General features: G+C 48.2%; 1 protein-coding gene across 1 annotated transcript in view; it reads right to left on the bottom strand.

The window, feature by feature from the left end:
- Positions 1–18,217, bottom strand: part of Tmem50b (transmembrane protein 50B) — a 34,330-nt gene extending 16,113 nt beyond the window's left edge. The window contains exon 1 of the mRNA XM_057764827.1: positions 18,098–18,217. The gene's annotated coding sequence lies outside the window, so the exon portion shown is untranslated. The remainder of the gene's footprint in view (positions 1–18,097) is intronic.
- Between the last annotated feature and the right edge of the window lie 993 nt (positions 18,218–19,210).

The following is a 19,210-nucleotide window of genomic DNA, read 5'->3' as shown; positions in this document are numbered from 1 at the left end:
AGGTCCTTCAGAAGAGCACTATCAGGCCTTCATCCCTGAGCGCCTCTCCAGCCCTAGGAAATGCATCTGAGAAGTAAAACATCAGCGGGTGCACTGGTGCACCGTTAGTACCAGAGCAGGCAGCTCTCTGTGAGTGCTAGGCCAGCTTGGTCTACACAGCAAGTTGTAGACTTTGTCTCAAATAACTAACTAAATAAAATATCATATTCCTTTGTTAGAGTCGTAATCCTAAAATGACTTAAGTTCTTATCTACTATAGTTATGAAAAAACACACTTCAAAAAGTGTGGCCTGGCAGTGGTGGTGCACACGTTTAATCCCAGTACTCGGGAGGCAGAGGTAGGCAGATCTCTGTGAGTTCCAGGACAGCCTGAGCTACAGAGCGAGTTCCAAGACAGCCAGAGCTACACAGAGAAACTCTGTCTCTGAAACAAAAACCAAACCAAACCACAAGACCTATTGAGATGTATGCAGCCGCACTTGGACACCAGGGGCACTACCATTCTTTAAATGGTCATTGAGACTTCAGCACCCACAAGTGTTGGAGCAACACCCAGCAGTGGAGAACAGGAAACCAGGGAACCGTATTTTGATCACAAGCACCATAAGGTGAAGCAAAAACAAAAAGGCTGTCTGCAAATCCTTTGACAAGTCTTTCATTCAGAGGAGAATGTGTGTCCTACCCTTAAATTTGAGTCAGCGGTCAGGACCAAAATAATGGAAACTACACTATAATTTCTCCCCTCCTGAATTTGACACAATAGAAATGATCAACTAAAACAGGAGTACTACAAAACGAGCATGGAAAATCCCCAAAGCTTCCGCGCTGTGAGGAGACCACAGTTCCAGCTGAGTCCCTGCCAAGAGTCTCAAGCAGCAGACATGTATGTAAAATAGGAGACTGCTGTCCTGGATGGAGTGTCAGCCACGCTGTGAGTCTTCCCGGGTAAGGTGCCCAGTATACGGAGCAGTGAAACAATATCTCAGTGGGGCCCTTTCCAAAGTCCTTAGCACAGAACCAAGCCTTCGAGGTTGATAATAAGGCAGCAATAGTACTGAGGGGGAGAACGGTGTGAATAAAGATTGTTAGAAGTATGGCACACGAGCCCACAGGAGCGCACACCGTTGACCCCAGCGCCCAGGAGCCAGGGGCAGCCAGATCACTGTGAATTACAGGACAGTCTGGGCACAGAGTGAGACCGTCTCAAAACAGCAACCAAAATAAACAGATGCATGTGAGAACAGCGCACCACATTATATACATGTGAGAACAGGGTACCACATTATATACATGTAAGAACAGCACACCACATTATATACATGTGAGAACAGTGTACCACATTATATACATGTGAGAACAGCGTACCACATTATATACATGTGAGAACAGCGCACCACATTATATACATGTGAGAACAGCGCACCACATTATACTATAATAAAAACAAAGACTGCCCAGCAGGAGGCTCAAAACATCAGAGCTTCCAAAAAGGAAAAGAAAAGGCTTTGTTTTAAAACACTGAATACTGCTTTTCAAAAGTAGCAAGAAACTGAAGTGACTCAACCTTACTTGCTGGTTAGAGATGTCAGGTCAGCTGCCTCCTGAACATCTGTGAATGGAGACCCCTGGGAACCCGCTGATGGCTGAAAGACTGGAGAAGAGTCTAACTGCTGTTCCCTGCACGGGAAACGTGGTACGGCTCAGTCCAAGTCAGGGGGATTTCCAGGCACATCCTAACGAGGAACAAACCTAGTCTCTCAATGTGACCAAGCTGACCGGCCAGCCGATATCTCAGCTACCTCATACAACAAAGAGCAATATTGGCACCCGTGAGCAAGATATTCTGCAGGCATGTTATCAGATCGTTAGCAAAAGATTGAAGATTAACCAGTGAAAAGTCAGGAAGGTCACCATCACTGTGAAACAGCACCTGAAGGTTACACAGGGAACTTCACTGCCCTCGAAAGCTCATCCCATACTGCCTGCTGGAAGTAGGCCTAGAAGCAGAAAATTCGCAGCTATGTCTATGCCCTGATTTGTGACCCTCCTGTGTCCAGGGATGGCATAGGACAGGAGAATTAATGAGATTAAGGATGTGCAAAAAGAGTATAGCAAAAATAAGAGAAAGTATATCCAAACAACCCTTGGGTCTCACCAATAAAGAATTTACTGGTACCAAAGACAGTCAGCAAGTAAAGAATTGGGGCAAGGGGCTTGGAATCACGATGGAGGAAGGCAGCTAAGAGCTCCATCCCATAAGGACTAGTAAGGACCTCACTAAAGATCTGGGGTTTTACTGGCTCTAAAGGGGAAACCAACTGAAGATCTCTCAGGAGAAAAGGGCCCAGAATACGAAGACCCCAGAAGCATGGTGAGCATGGGAGGGGCAGAGTGTCACACCGAGAGCTAACGCTCGCTCTGACTGGGACACTCGACCTTCATGATGACTCTAGTGCTGATGCTCACCACCTGGAACTCAAGTTCTAGGGCTCTAGCATCCTCTCTGGCCTCAGGCATCGTGCACACATGTGGTACACATTCAAACACACAAGGACTCACATACAGAAGATAAAAACAAACCTTTACAATCTTTAAATAGTATTTTCTGTGTGTGTGCACATGCAAGAAGGAGCCTCAGAGGTAGGAAGGGAACATCAGATCCCTGGAGCCGGAGTTACAGGTGGTTGTGAGCTGCTATGGTGGGTGCTGGGAACTGAACCCAGGTCTTCTGTAAGAGTAGTGAGTACTCCTAACTTCTAAACCATCTCCTGCTACCAAATAAACCTTAAAACAAAACCCCAGAGGAACAGCCAGTGCAGCCCAGAGATTACCCTGCAGGTCTCTGCTCTAAGCAACAGGAAACCACAAGGGGTTTGCGAGCAAGGTGACTCCTGTCAGCTGCAGGAGCTGAAGAGGAACATAAACAAAGCATTTGCACACGTCAAGGGAAGAGGATGAGGTGGATGCTGAGCCACACTGTACCAGCCAAGGAAAAGGTTTCATTAGACATCTTTTTAAAACATTAGCAACAGGCAAGAATGCGATCAGGTGTCCTGGCTGAGTGCCCAGTGAGAGACCACTGATCAAAACTGGGGCTGCTGACAGGGAAACCGAGAGTGAATGTGAACGACAGCGGCTGCAGGATGAGGAGACAGCTGGAACAGTCTAGAAAGGAGGCCGGCCGGTCATGTGACAGATGGGTCTTCTCCCATTTGCTGTCTTCCCTGGGTTACCGCCATTCACAGCAGGTGTGTTCACACAATGGTGTGGGCTGGCACACAACTCCTCCTCTAGAGCATTCTCTAGATATTTACAAAAGGGCCTCCTAGGGGGAGGAGGCAAAGAGGAAAGGGGAAGCTCAGTAAGATTCCACCTCCATCATTAGAGTGCCCACTGCCAGGGCAGACTCAATTAGCCTTTCTAAATGCTTAATTCTCTTTTTGTTGTTGTTGTTTGAGACAGTCTCATGCAGCCCAAGCCAAGCTCACATTCACTATACAGCAGAGGCTGGCCGTGGAAGACCGACCCCTCCGCCTCTACCTCCCAAGTGCTGGGATTACAGGTGCCACCAACACATGGCCAATTATACTTGTGTCATTAAAACCTCTGGGCCTAACCCCAGAGGCGGCAGTGAGCAAAGTACCTGTCACACAGGTGCGAGAGTCAGTTGTGACAGCTCAAGTCTGTGTGCCACTTTGAATCTAATTCGCCCCATATGCTCAATGGGAGTGGCACTGTTAGGAGGTGTGATTTTCTTTGAGTAGGTGTGGCCTTGTTAGAGGAAGTGTGTCACTGTGGAGGCGGGCATTGAGAGCTTGTATATGCTCAAGCCCCGCCGTGTCTCAGTTCAGTTCCTGTTGCCTGTGGATCAAGCTGAAGAACTCTCAGCTCCTCCTCCAGCACCATGTCTGCCTGCACAGCACCATGTCCCTGCATGATAATGGACTAAACCTCTGAAAACCTAAGCCATCCCAACTAAATGTTCTTCTTCTAAGAGCTGTCATGGCCATGGTGTCTCTTCACAGCAATAGGAACTCTAAGACAGTCTGTAATCCTAACACTGGGAGGGGAGACAAGTGGATCCCAGCACTCCAGGTTCAGGGAGAGACCCACTCAAAACACTACAGTAGAAGTGACAGAGGAAGACCCCAACATGGACCTCTGCCCTACACACACACACACACACACACACACGAGGGGGGGGGCATGGGCCGCATGTCTCTAAAATCCGTTACAGAGCTGGGAATGGAGCTCAATACAGAGCACTTGTCAAGCACTTGTGAGATCTGTGAGGACCTGGGTTCAATCTTCAATGATGTACACAGAAAAGAAATGGTTAACAAGGACAAGAACACAAGCACCATGAAGGATTAGGATCTTGAACTAGAGTAGAGCCAGAGTGGTGCAAACTGACTCAGGCGACAGACAAGCGGAAGCTGTGCCTTTCCTGTCGCCGTGGCCACCAGCAGCTCTGTCTACTCAGCACAGGTTGCTTACAGGTGCTCATTATAACCTATTCCGCTCAGTACTCTGGTTTTGGTTTGATTTTAGATTTTTGACACAAGGTTTAACTGTGAACTCAGGCTGATCCAGAACCCCACATGGATTCCAGACTGGCCTGGAACTTGATGCCAGGATTCTGCCATGAGGCATGCCTGGCTTCTGTGAGAATTCATTCTCATTCTCTCTCTCTCTCTCTCTCTGGTGTTTTTAGACAGGGCTTCTCTGTGTAGCTTTGGAGCCTCTGCCTCCCAAGTCCTGGGATTAAAGGTGTGTGCCACCACTGCCCGGCGAGAATCAGTCTCACACACTAACATCACCAGTTTCTCATGTTACTGAAGAACATTAAACTTCTAAAGAACAGTTCAAGGTCACATAAGGAGGAGGAAAACCAGGCTTCTCCCTGAAGTTCACGTCTGGTTCCACAGCCTGTGCCAGGGACAATGACACTACGCTGCTGTCCACTGCGACACACACGACGGAGACCTTTGCAGGGGTCCTCAGTTCAGATACCATGGGGAGAGGGTTATCTGCTTGCCATGGAAGACAACAAGAACAAGAAATGCAGGATGGGCCCAGCTTAGAGGACACTGCAGGTCACTGGGAAAGGAGGCAGTCCAGTGAGGACTGCAATGACGCGACCAGCGCAGCTGGGGCAGCGACAAAGGGGTCAGGAGAGGAGCTTTCTCGAGGTAGCCGTAAGTCTGGTTTCTAGGTACTCACTGTGTGGACGTGTTACAGGCCGTAAAATCTGGCAACATGAGTTACTCAGAGAGCTAAGTATTTGGGGGAAAACATTTTACATACTTAATACCAGGGAACACTTTCTTACCCTCTGGACTCTAAGTCACATATAAGAAAAATAAAACCTGCTACTGAGAAACCCTGTCTCGAAAAATCCAAAAAAAAGAAAGAAATAAAAATAAAACCTGGTAAGTACCTCTAGCTTGGGGGAAAGATTAAATCTAAAAACAGAGTAAAAGTCAGAGAGTACGAATTTTTAAAGCGATTTCAAGTCCGTAGCTTTGTGATTGCCTGTTAACAAGTATTCAGTGCAGACTGCTTGATGTAAATCAATGAGAGTGACTTACAAACGCCAAGCTTCCTACCTGGTGCTCAGTCTGCAAAGCCGCCTTGCCATCAACAAGTATGACCTGATCCTTCCCAGGCTGATCCCAGGTCACAGGTTCTGAAAGTCCCTAAATGCATGACTCATCATCCAGGCAGTTTTACAAGCCAGATCCCAGGGTCACCCAGGTCACCTTGCCACTTCCCTCCACCCTGACCCTAGTACCGGTGTGCACTCCCCTGCCCTATCATGACAGCCTCCTGGCAGACCTAGCCACATCACCCCTGCCCTCACCAGTATGTACTGTATACTGCAGATGGGAGGATTTTTATACAAAATAATGCAAATCTGGTGTTTTTCCTCCTGCTGAAAAGACTGAGTTGCCTTCTCATTTGGCTAAGAACAGACCCTACCGAACAGCCCCTCTTCCCCTGCAGATCCAGCCTCTGTGTCTGCCAAGCACTGGCTTCCCTTTCATGCTGCACAGCTGCTGTAGCAGCCCGTCCCAAAGCCCCCCTAGTCTGATGCACTGTTGGGAAGGGGAGGAACTAAGAAACAAGGCCTATGAAAGGCATCAGACAGCAGAAGGGGACATCTTGCCCCGGCCCCTTTCTGCTCTGCCCTGGAGTCCGGCCACCATGAGATGAGCAGCTTTCACCCTTGCCACTGCATTTCTTCCTCGTCCCTGGAGGTGACAGAGCCTAGGCAGTACTGTGAGCCAAGTAAGTCTTGTCTCCTGAGGCTGTGTCCTCAAGAATCGAGCCGGAGCGCTGGAGAGCCAACAGTGACTCACACCGGCTTAAACTCCTGCGCTGAGGAGTTTGGTGGGAAGGCGAAGGCATCACTGGAACCCACGCTTTAGAGTCAGAATGCCAGGAAGAAACACGCTTGGAAACTCTCCAGATTAGAAAATGTCCCTCCTTCGTGATCAGTGAAGTTTGGTGGTCACTGTACGGAATCACCTCCAGGGCCCCCTGAGGCTCCAAGAACTGCCCCCCACTGCAGTCACATGGCAGTCTTCAAGGGCCCTGAAGGGCAGATGCTTCAAAGGCAGATGCTTCATTTTATGTCAGCACTGCTATTAACACGCCACCGAGTTAAACACCAAAAGCTTTAATGAAAACTGTTTCAAATAACGTTGTATAGGCCCTGGGCCCATGAGAGAAACCCAAACACAGGTCCCACATACCGGGCATCACATGCCTACCCCTTGCCTGTGAGAGAGGCAGAACTATAAAGAAAACTGCTAGGCTGGAGAGATGGCTCAGAGGTTAAGAGCATTGCCTGCTCTTCCAAAGGTCCTGAGTTCAATTCCCAGCAACCATGTGGTGGTTCACAACCAACTGTAATGAGGTCTGGTGCCCCCTTCTGGCCTTCAGGCATAACGCAGAAAGAATATTGTATACATAATAAATAATTAATATTTTTTTTAAAAAAGAAAACTGCTTATTTTTAGGAGATCCACTGCTAATGCTTGTGTACCCCAAAATTCAAATGTTAAAACCCTAATTCCCAGCCAAGTTGATAGGTTTGGGAACAGATGGCTATGGGTTAGATTAGGTCATGATGGTGGAACCCTCTGATTAAAGAAGCCTGATAGAGATCCATTACCCTTCCCACAGCATCAAGACAAACTGTGCTCATTGAGCCAGCCAGCCCTCCCTGGGGCAGAACTCAATCACTGGCCTAACAAATTCCATCTGATCACTCCTTTCTCATCTTGTCCTGTAAGACAGGGTCACAAACTGGCATGCTTGGAACCTGCTATATAGGCCAGGCTTCGGCCAAACTGAACTTTACCTGCCTCCATGACCCCAGTGCTGGCATTTCAGGTTTGTGCCATTATGTGCACTCTAGCCCATTCTTTTCTCAGTTACCTTAAATTCCAGACAGGTTTATGAGATAAACATCCCCCAAGGAAATGGAAACAATCTCTCCAAAGACAGCAATCTCCTTGGCACAGGTGAGACTGTGGAACCAGCCCTGGGAGAATGAACAACAATCTGAACAGGACGAGCAAGCATGCAGAGACCCCGCAGTCTTGTTGTCCCCTCCCTTTCAAGGTGTTGCCACCTTACAGTAGCCTCAGTTTTGCCTTCCCAGTGGGGGAGCTTTGGGATGGATTTCTTTCTTAGAGTCACCAACATTTGTGTCCTGCTTGACTGGGGCAAGTGGCTCAGTCTGGTCCATGGGAACCTGTTGGGGGAAGGGTCGCTTGTTAGTCCCGGCCGCCCAGCCACAAAATAACCACTCAGAAAACCATAGTATTTGCAATATTGTTTGGCCAATAGCTTAAGTGTATTTCTGGCTAAGTTCATATCCTAAACTAACCCATCTCCATTAATCTGTGCATCACCATGAAGTCGTGGCCCTACCAGCAAAGTTTCAGCACGTCTATCTCCCGTGGTGGATCCATGGCCTGTCTGACTCCGCCTTCTTCCTCCCAGCATTCTGTTTAGTTTCCCCCTACCTAGCTCTGTTCCCCTATAGCTCTGCTATAGGCCCAAAGCAGTTCCTTTATTCATTAACCAATAAAAGCAACACATAGACAGAAGGACCTCCCACATCAGGAACCCCTAGGGTCAGGTCTCCAGCTTAGGATTCCGGTGATGTCACCAGCCACCAAATCTGCCAGCACTCTGAACTCAGTCTTCCCAACCTCCGGCACTGTGAAAAATGTATTTTTGTTTATAAGATACTTAATTTATGATATTGTGTTCTAGAAGCCCAAGTTGATTGAGAGAAAACTAGAAGAAGGGGAGAAACTGCAACAGCTAAAAATGTGGGCACACCTTTGCAATGGCCATGGGGAGAGGCTGTAACAGTTAAAAATGTAGGCGCACCTTTGCAATGGCCATGGGGAGAGGCTTAAAGCGACTGGTGCCTGCTAAAAACAAGACAAAAAAAGGAAGCACAGACCATTATGTCTGACTCTGGAGAGCTCAGGATGAAGAGAAGTGAAGACAGAGCTCCAATCATGATAGACTGTTGGCAAAAATATGACAGTAAGGGACAAAACACTGACCTCTCAGGAACTGAGAGGGAACAGGCAGGATGGAAGCAAAAAGGAGTCTCCTGCAAGCTGGACATGGTGGCACACGCCTTTAATGCCAGCACTGGGAGGAAGAAGAAGGCCATCTCTGTGAGCTTGAAGCCGGCCTGGTTTATATGGAAATTCCTAGGGCAGCCAGGGCCACAGAATGAGGGGAGAGAAGGAGAGAGTATAGGAAGAGAGGGAGAGAGTCTAGAGAGCTAGGAGCGCCCAAGGCCTCACCCTGGGGGCATTGCTTACAGGCACTCACTGCTGGGTCCTGTAGAAAGCCAATCTTTCCACCATCTCTTCCTAGATGCTGACAACAGGGCCAAGTCTGCCCCGCCCCGCCCCTCTAGCATAGTCCACCATGATAAACTGGCCTTAGGTTTCCATTTAACCAATAGCCTGAATGTGTGTGTCTCGCCCTGTTCCATGTCATGAGATCTGTGTGGAAAAATAATCGTTGTTTTAAAGGACCAAAGAACATAATTTTGGGTTTACATTTTAGTGTTTTGTGGAAAACAGAACTTGTAATGTGTCAAAATTCAAAGTTGGCAAAGGACATTTTCTAGCTGTTGGGCTTTTTGTTTGTTTGTTTCTTTTGTTTTTCCAAAACAGGGTCTCTCTGTGGAACAGGCTATCCTAGAACTCACTCCGTAGACCAGGCTGGCCTCAAACTCCCAGAGATACACCTGCCTCTGCCTCCCAAGTACTGGGATTAAAGGGCACTGGCCAGCACTGTTGTTTTGTTTGAGACAGAGTCTGTTGTATTATCCGGGCTTCCCAGGAACTCCTGGGCTCAAGCTGTCCTCCTGCTGCAGTGTCCCAAGTAGTTGGTACTACAACTACACGCTGGCTAAGGCAACTGCACAGCAGGGTTGGGAATGTGCGCCTTGTCCTCTCACGAGTCCTTCTACAATGTAAGAAGACTGTTAACCAAAAGAGAAGCAGAACTTAAAAATGTGGGCTATTTTCTGAGCCTGTTCATATGAGGGGAGGGATGCTTGCATAGGACAGAACAGAGGCCTGAGCACATGCCCTACTGACAAAGGAGACTGGTGTGGGCCAGTGCGCTCGGCAGAAGCCAGGTGTTACGTGCTTCGAGATAATGGAAGAAAAAGATCAGAGGTCATCAGGACTACTACTACCCCACCCCGGGCCTGGGGTGCAGCAGCCCTGAAACATGCAAGCTGGTATGTTTACAGGTCAAACGTCAATGCTGGCAGCATATTATAATTTAGCAAAATAACAACCATCAACGGGGGCTCGAGAGATGGCTCAGTGGGTAAGAGCGTATATTGCTCTTGCAGTGAACCCAAGCTCAGTTCCCAGCACCCACAACATCCTGTTGTAACTCCAGCTCCAGGAGATCCAATGGCCTCTTCTGGATTCCACAGGCTCCTTCACTCACACATATGCATAACTATGCACATACACATAATTAAAAATAAGTTAAAGCTTTAAAAATTATTTGTAATACTAACAAAACAGTTGGGTGTGGTCACTCGTTGCCATCCTAGATTCTGGAAGGGCTAGGAAGGAGGACCACTGCAGGTCTGTGGCCAACCTGAGCTATATGGTGAGTTCAAGGAAAATCTGAGCTACAAAATAAGACTCTCTCACTCAAAAAAGAAAAAACAGTAATAATAACACAAATGATAATAAATCAAATGTGGCAAATACTAAGTGTTGACTCTATTGTTCTTTGAACTTTTCTGTATTATTTAAAAAAGATAAATTTTAATTTTTTGCAAAACATATTTTATTTTATGTATATGGGTGTTTGTTTGCAGTGTCTAGTGCTCTAGAAAGTCAGAAGAAGGCATTAGATCCTGGAACTGGAGTTACAGACAATTGTGAGCTACCATGTAGGTGCTGGGAATCAAACCCAGGCCCGCTGGGAGAACAGCCTGTGCTCCGAACCACGGAGCTATCTCCAGCCCCACAGACCTTTCTGTATGTTTTTAAAAAAACCAGAAAACACACCCCCAGGAACTGCCACATGAATGCAAATGACTGCTCCAACCCACAAGCCAATCCAGCTGTACCATCCTTTCCCAGCAGGACCCCGGCTTAGGAAGCATCCTCTGGAATTGCCCAGCCTACAGGACCACAGCTATCAGCTTGCACAGGCCTAGGGGAACTCTGCTGGGGCAGCACTAAGACAACCGAGGCATTAGGACAAACTAAGAAAGAGCAATAGTAAAAGCATCTCTAAAGGGACACTGAGCGTCCAGGAGCATCTTCCCGCACTAGCTGGCAACCAACCTGGGCAGGTTCAGGTACTTACTCGCATCTTCCTGGACTAGCTATGTGCCAGGAACTGTTTGAGTTTTAAGCCTCCATAAGCTACAGTTTTCTGGTAAATGAATTGGGGTAATGGTGACATGTCCCTAAGAAAGTCAAGACTGGAGAGGTTGTAAGAGGGGACCAAACTGAAGTCATTTTAGGTCAAACTTCCACTTTGAATAAGGGTCAAAGTTAAGTTCCAAGACCTTCCTGGGTGACTGACATCCTGGCTGGCAAGTTGAGACACGAGTGTGGGGCAAGCCACCCTGCCACAGCTGAGTAAAACCAACCAAGGAGGATAGGGGAAGCATACCACAAAGAAATGTTTCTAGAAAAGTCCCCTATCCCCGAATCCTGACTGGTGGAAAGTGTACCTGTACCTTGGCACAGATGTTAGTGAGTTTTGTGCTTAAAGTTCTGTAGCATTCTGGCTGGGGGGTGCAGTTCAGCTCCCGAGTCTGCCCCACACCCTCAAGGTGTAATCAAGGTGGCGGCTTGATTACAACAGGCATGTCTTTTCCACATTGACCTGGTGTTTGTGTTGGGTCCAAGCAGGTCCCATAACAAGGGGACAGGGCCTGCTGCACAGCATGAGGACCTGGTGGAAAACCTGGGACAGCTGGCCTGTAACTCTTAGTTCTAGAGGGTGCAGGGACAGGCTGTCCGAGTCACTTCTCTACTGTTGCGAGGAGACACCATGACCAAGGCCACTTATGTTTAAAAGCATTTAATCTGGGGACTCACAGCTGCAGAGGGCTAGAGTCCATGCTCATTGTGGTGGAAGCGTGATAGCAAGCAGGCTGGCATGACACTGGAGCAGGAGCTGAGAGCTTACCTCGGACCCACAAGCATGAGGCAGAGAGCTAGCTGGGGATGGTGTGTGCTTCTGAAATCTCAAAGCCCACCACCCAGTGACACACCTCCCCCAACAAGGCCACACCTCCTAATCCTTCCCAAACAGTTCCACCAACTACAGTCCAAGCATTCAAACAGATGAGCCTATGGTGTGATTCTCATTCAAACACACAAGTGGATCCCCTGAGCTGACCGACCAGACAGTCTAGCCAGTTGGCAAGCTCCAATTCAATGAGAGATCATGTCTCAAAAAATAAGAGAAGAACAATTTAAGAGTAATATGCTGGAGAGATGGGCTGGAGAGATGGCTCAGTGGTTAAGAGCATTGTCTGCTCTTCCAAAGGTCCTTAGTTCAATTCCCAGCAACCACATGGTGGCTCACAACCATCTGTAATGAGATCTGGTGCCCTCCTCTGGCCTGCAGACATACACACAGACAGAATGTTGTATACACAATAAATAAATAAATATTAAAAAAGAGTAATATGCAGTGTCTACCTCTGGCTTCCTTATGAACATAAACATGCAACACACACACAAAGAAAAATGAGAAATGAAATAATCATGGCAGAGTACTCCTGTTAGCGCTCAGACCTGCCAATCAACCACAAACAGGTTTCACAAACACACTGCTCTGAGGGTGTGCCGCTCCTGACTAAGCACCATGACTCTCGGGTTGAGAGAAATTATGACTGCTCCTGGGTAATCCTGTAACCTCACTAAAACTACAGTAAAAGAGTGGCGGTGCTGGCGCACGCCTTTAATCCCAGCATTTAGGAGGCAGAGGCAGGTGGATCTCTGTGAGTTCCAGGCCAGCCTGGGCTACACAGTAAGATTCTGTCTCAAAAACCAAAGCAATGAGTAACAACTCCATTGCTAGGAAGGACAAAGGAGGAGCTAAAACCAGTGAAAGCATAGAAGCTCCAAAGCAGATGGGCAGCAAGTAACTGGGAAACTAAGGTTTCCACTAACCTAATGGCCTCCAGCAACAAGCAGTTCAAGAGTCCCGTCCACACCCTCAGAGCAGTCTGTCATCCCAGTCCCCTAAAAATTCTAAGCAGACTCAAAGAGTACTGTGTGCATGAAGAACCTTTGAACATGAAAGACATCAAGAGAGGGTCTAAAAAAGACAAAGCAGCTTGGCACAACAAACACACGGACACAGAGAAGACGAAGAAAAACCATTCCAACCCCAGAAACCAAGAAGAGAATGCTATCATAGGATCAGGGAGATGGCTCCGCCACCATTCCAGACATGTGAGCAGCTGGCACCTGAATTGATCTCCACACCAGGAGAAAAACTACTCCTCCTGAAAATTGTCCTCTGGATATAAGCACATACATTCTCTCTCTCTCTCTCTCTCTCTCTCTCTCTCTCTCTCTCTCTCTCTCACACACACACACACACACACACACACACAAATACATAAATAATAAGTGTTAAGAAGGAATGCTATGCTAACAAACACCAAGACTAGAAAACAGTCTTAGGATTTAAAAGTATCACAGTGGAGCATTTGTGACCATGGGGACAGCACAGCCGTCCAAAGACACCTGCTACTGCACCCAAGCTTGACAGCCTGAGTTCGATCCCTGGAACCCCTGTGGTGGAATGAGATTTCTCCCCAAGTTGTTCTCTGACCTCCACATATGAATTGTGGCATGTACACACACACACACACACACATACGTACCCAAATAGATACGGTTTGAAAAATAAGAGTACACACTTCTAATCTCAGTACCCAGAGGCCTAGGCAGGACAGAAGTTTGAGGACAGCCTAGGCTACACAATCTCCAAATAAAAAAACTGAGAAATAAAGAGTCAAGAAAATAAGATAGGAGCTGAGGAGATGGCTCAGGGGTGAAGGGCATCCGCTATCACACAGAGGACCGTGTGGTATGACTCCCAGCACCCACATGGACGCTCACAACCGTCTGTAACTACACTTCTGGTCTGGGAGATTGAAAGACCCTTTGGTCTTCATGGCCACCAGGCACACATGTGACACACATGTAAGGGCAGGCAAAACACCAGCACAGAGAAAATTAAAAATAAACTTTAAAAAAGTTCTAAAGAAAATAAAGTATCCATCTGAATCCTTAGCATCAAGAAGACTTTGGCAGGAAGGCTGTAACTTAAGTACGTACTGAACTTAGAGCAAGTTTTAGACCAACCTGGGTTACAGAGCAAGGTCTGGGGGAAAAAGACAAACTAAACAAAAGGCCAGGCATAGTCGTCCTGCTTGTGGTGTCAGTGCTGGGGAGAATCAGGTAGGACAGCTTCATGGAAAACCTAGCCTACATAATGAGTTCATGGCCAGCCTGGGCTACAGCATGAGAGACTATCTCAAGCAAGCAATAGCAGCGTATGTGAGGGGAGAGATGTTAAGAAGCAAAAGCAATGAGAAAACCAGAAGTGAAAGTTCACACACAATGACACATTCTTGGGCTCCTCTATTGTTTGTGTTTTAAGGGTTCATGGATGAAAACAGACCCACATCCACTCTAAACTCACAGCATTCACAAGCTTCTCTCCTGATGGAGGAAATCTGGCCGAAGGACCAAGCCATGCTCAACAGCTGCACCGAGAGCAGGTCAGGATGGAGCGATCGCTTCAAAACTCCGAAGGAAAATGACTTCAACCAAAATTCTGTCAGCTAAAATATCAATCAAGCACAAGGACAGACCCAACGCATCCGACCTGCAAGAGATCCCAAATTCTAACTTCTCATCAAAACCCTCCCAGACTAGAGAAGGTAAGCCATTCAAAAAGAACACAGGATACAGGAGAGACCAGCACAGGAGAGCTAAGGAAGCCAGCTATGTCCCTGATGCAGAGGATACCAGGCCAAATGGAAGCAGCGCAATGTCCCAGCTGCTCTGCAGCCTTCAACCTCAGCCTGCACACCCTGGAACCTAGCCCAGATTCCTGCCGCCACTTGGCAGGGGTGGTTTCATCTTGAGCATATGCTGATGGTGTTTCTTCTGCAAGCCCTGAGGCCCATGTCCCAGGCACTTGCCTCCCAGAGAGGTTTGACTTTGATGGTCCTGGCAATTGCAGAGAGGCTGTGGGTGAATGCAGAGGCAGAAATGACAGTGTCTGATGTCCTTCCAGTCCTAGGTACAGAGTCCCCGGATTCCCTGATTGAACTCTGATTACCAGGGCTCTCTCCTGCACGGCACAGCCGTAATATCCTCACAAGGCCCTACGGGAGCCAGGCGAGCTGAAGCCATCCTGTTGGTTCACCTCTTCCTGAAAGTTATAGTGACAGTGCTGTCCTTGCCTTAAGGCCCAGTCTGAATCTAAGATTATAAAACAATGTAAATAACCGCAAACCAGGAAGGACATTCTCCAACAGTAAGGCTCTGTGGACCTCGTGTGGGTTCTAGAAGACTTGACCTTGTCCCAAGTTTATTTATTTATTTACTTATTATTTTGGTGGTTTTTTTTTTTTTTTCAAGGCAAGGTTTCTTTGTGTAACAGTCTGAGCTGTCCTGGAGCTAGCTCTTGTAGACTAGGCTGGCCTTGAACTCACAGAGATCCATCTGTCCCTGCCTCCTGAGTGCTGGGATTAAAGGTGTGCACTGCCACCACCCAGCTGTCCTGCTTTTATTTAATGGACAGTTTTCTATTGATGAAGATAGTTTATAACCTCTGAGGACATTAACAAGGTATGATTTGGATTTGCATACCCTAGTAGGGAAAATTCATTCCAAATATTGTGATTTTTTTCTCACCTTGTAAAATAAAACCATCTTATATCTAACATAGCAACTATGAGATATTCTTCTCTTAATGAACTACATAAATAACCATTCCTTTGAATCTTTTTTTGGAAAAAGTTTCCTAATGCTTAAATAAAGCTTTGAAACATGCTATTTTTTCTTATTTATTTATTTATCTTGGTTTTTTTTTGGGGGGGGAGGGTTTCTCTGTGTAGCCCTTGCTGTCCTGCAACTGTAGAACAGGCTGGTCATGAACTCAAAGATCTGCCTGTCCCTGCCTCCCGAGTACTGAGATTAAAGGCATTTTTATATCACTTATAAAGTTTTTTATGGGGGCTGGAGAGATGGCTCAGAGGTTAAGAACATTGGCTGCTCTTCCAGAGGACCTGAGTTCAATTCCCAGCAACAACATGGTAGCTCACAACCATCTATAATAAGATCTGGTGCCCTCTTCTGGCATGCAGACAGAATACTGTATATTTTTATATATAATAAACCTTGAAAAAATTCTATTCACGTGTGTGTCTATGTGAGAATATGCCTTGTGTGTGTAGGTTCTCTGAGGCTAGAAGAGGGTGTTGGATCCGGAAGCTAGAGTTACAGGCAGTTATGTGCTGTCTGACATGGGTGCTCGAAAATGAACCTAGGTCCTCTGGAAGAGCAGCAAGTGTTCTTTTTTTTCTTTAAATGAAAATACATGTAACTCACAAGCTTTTACTTAATTATAGTATTTATTTATTGTGCATGTATGAGCACAGGTGTGTGGGTGCCCATGTAGATGTCAAAGGTCAATGCCTCCTCCACTGTACTCCACCTTATGCTTGAGATGAAGGCCTCTCTACAGACCTAGGGATCACCATTTGGGCTAGAGTGGCTGGCCAGCAAGCCCCTGGGACCCACCCCCAGTACTGGAGTTACAGTCGTGTCCTAAAATTCAGCTTTTACTTGCCTTTAATCACAGCACTTGGGTAGCAGCAGCAGGCAGATCTCTTTATGTTCGAAGCCAGCCTGGTCTACAAAGTGAGTTCCAGAACTGCCAGGGACTGAGAAACTCCATCTTAAAAACCACGCACACACAATGTATATATGTGTGCCTGTGAGGAGTGCACACGCATGTGAGTGCAGAGGCCCACAGCAGCCAGAAGACTGGATTCCCTGGAGTGTGGCACCTGGGTTGTGAGTGTGATGTGTATTCCTTTCCTAGAGTAGGAAATAGTACTCTAACCTCTGAGCCTTCTCTCTGGAACTCTATGCATCCGCACCCCCACCCTTTTTTTTTTTTTTTTACAGATTAAATGTGTCTTCATCATCTCTTGCCAAAAAACATTCTGCTATGACGGCCTCAGGAGTACAACTGGGGACATAAAGAGTGGAGAGTGAAGGTCTGAGAATTTTGAGGGCTTCACTTTTTGACGTTTCTGTATTGTCTGAATACTCGACTTGATAGCCTTCTGTAATGTTGAAATTGTGCTACACATTTTAGTTTTATTACGCTAAAAGGCAAATAAGGATTATACAAGATTAATTCTTTACCCCTGGACTCCAGAAGTGAATTTAAAAAACGAAAACCAACAAAGCACAGCCTTGAAGGCTGCCAGCTGGGAAGAAAGGGGAGGTCAAAAGGGCGTGTCTTCAGAAGAGGAAAAACTACGTCTTCACCCCATTCTTATTCAATCGGCTTTTCTTGCAGCATCGCTATGCAGATTAACCTCTGGGTTTCAATTTTGGAGCAGGAAGTCCTTCTACACTACGCTCGCTCGGTTAAAGTGTAAAATCGCTTGGCTCTGCTCTTTGGAAACCTACGGGGTGAGGATGATGAGAAAGGCTGGCAAGCTAAGGAATAGGCGTCTCTGGAATTATCTAGAAATGAGACTTGTGGTCCCAGCAGGGTGAAGAGTTTGCGAGCGAGGGAAAAGGAGGCTGATTTTGTGAGCATATCCACTCCCGAGTGAGGCTCGAGTTCCCACGCCCCCTCCTCCCATCGCGGCAGCACTGTGGACGCGAGCCTGCCCCTCCACCGCTACAGCTGGAAAGGTCAAGTATCTGCCTTTTCGGCTGAAGTCCCTTCCAGTGGCGACCTCGGAAACCAACTCACCGGCTGAAAACCGGCCCAGCCCACAACAACCACCGCCACCGCGACCACCATCCGCGCTACTTCCCTGCAAAGGCCACTCGCCACTCCGGATGAATTCCCAGACTTCCCTCTCATCCTTGCGCTTGCAGGGGCGGAGGGCGGACGGGAAAGTCAAGGCAGCACGGACAGTTCCCGGCCAAGGCTCCGAGCAAACGGGAATGTCGCTCGTCCCCAGACCCTCGTGGGGCCGAGGCGGCGGCGGCGCCCCGCAGGTCGTGCATCCCTACCGGTCGCCCTGGGACGCTCCAGGGAACGAGATAGAAACCTCCCAGTCTCCGGAAGAGATGCGCGGCGGAGCGGCCGGTCCCGGCCGCGTCACAGCCACGGGCGGCCGAGCGGACGCGGTCGCAGGCCGGGCCCCGCAGGTCGCCCGCGCGCTCCTCCGCACCGACTCCGGCGGCGCCACAGCACCTCAGGCCGTGCCGGGCCGGCGCCCCAAGCTCGATCGGCGGATGGCGGAAGCCCGAGACCTGCCAGCAGCACTCACCCGGCTACCTGCGACGTCCACACCGTACCCAGGCGGGCGCAGGGACGTCGAAGGTGCGCGTCGGCCGGGATAGCTGCGGCCCGCTCAACCTCAGCCCGGCAGCCGGCGGCGGGCGCGAGGCCAAGGAGCCGGTGGGGCGGGAGCGAGGCGACGTGCGCACCGCAGCGACCAATGGGCTTGCAGCAAGTGGCCTGCGTGGGCGGGCCATAACGCCGGGAGGCGGGGCGGGGGTCTCGGAGGCGGGGCGGGGCGAGAGCCGTGCTCATCGCGGCGACCAATCAGAGTTAGGCCGGAGAGGCAGGGGCGGGGCTTGATTCTTGAGGGCGGGGCTGGCGCGGTACTCTGCTTGTTGTCCAGGAGCTGAAGTCTGGACCTCGCTGGCTGCGGTTTCTGGCGGTATTAACACAAGCACCTCAGAGTTGGCGAGAACACCTTCATGGGGAACCCACGCCTACTCCGCAAGATCACTTTGCATATCGGCGGGTGAGCATTGTTCACTAGCTGCCGAGAGTCGAGCACGTGCTTCAAGATATTCAGAAACCCAGACCTGAAGAGATGAAGTTACACGTCCAGCCGGTACTGGTTCCCGTCGGTACCCGCAAAATAAAGCCAAACTGCTATTTCAGCCTGATGATTATTTTTCCATCCATTCAACCATATTTTTGGCTTTTTTAGGAGCAAATCTCTACTGATCTCTTAAAGATACTGCCTCTGGGTTTTCAATATGACTTCAAAAGGCCACATTTCCTACAAAATTTAATCAAAGTTGAGGAAAGATACGAAGTCCAAGTTATTACTAAATTGGATGCAAACACTATTTACCTAGAGAGAATAAAGCAAAAGATTTTTTGTCATGTAACCATCACAAATATTATCCTGGATTGTGTTACTCCCATGGTTCTTGTATGTAATCTGGGACTTAGATGCTTGATTAACATTTGCTGCATAAATTCCTTTATGAAGTATGGGATTATGCATGCGCCCTAGCAAGCAGGCAGGAGGACACAGAGGGGAACAGCTCTGTAAGCACCTGGCCCAGGGCTAAGGGATGTAGCTCAGCTGGTATAGTATTAGCCTTGAATATGCAAGGCTCTTCATGGTACCCCCGGCCTC

The sequence above is a fragment of the Chionomys nivalis genome, chromosome 3 (assembly GCF_950005125.1).
Source record: "Chionomys nivalis chromosome 3, mChiNiv1.1, whole genome shotgun sequence".
NCBI classification, from domain to species: Eukaryota; Metazoa; Chordata; class Mammalia; order Rodentia; family Cricetidae; genus Chionomys; species Chionomys nivalis.
Note: the sequence above shows the minus strand (reverse complement) of the source record. Positions and strands in the feature narration are given on the sequence as shown.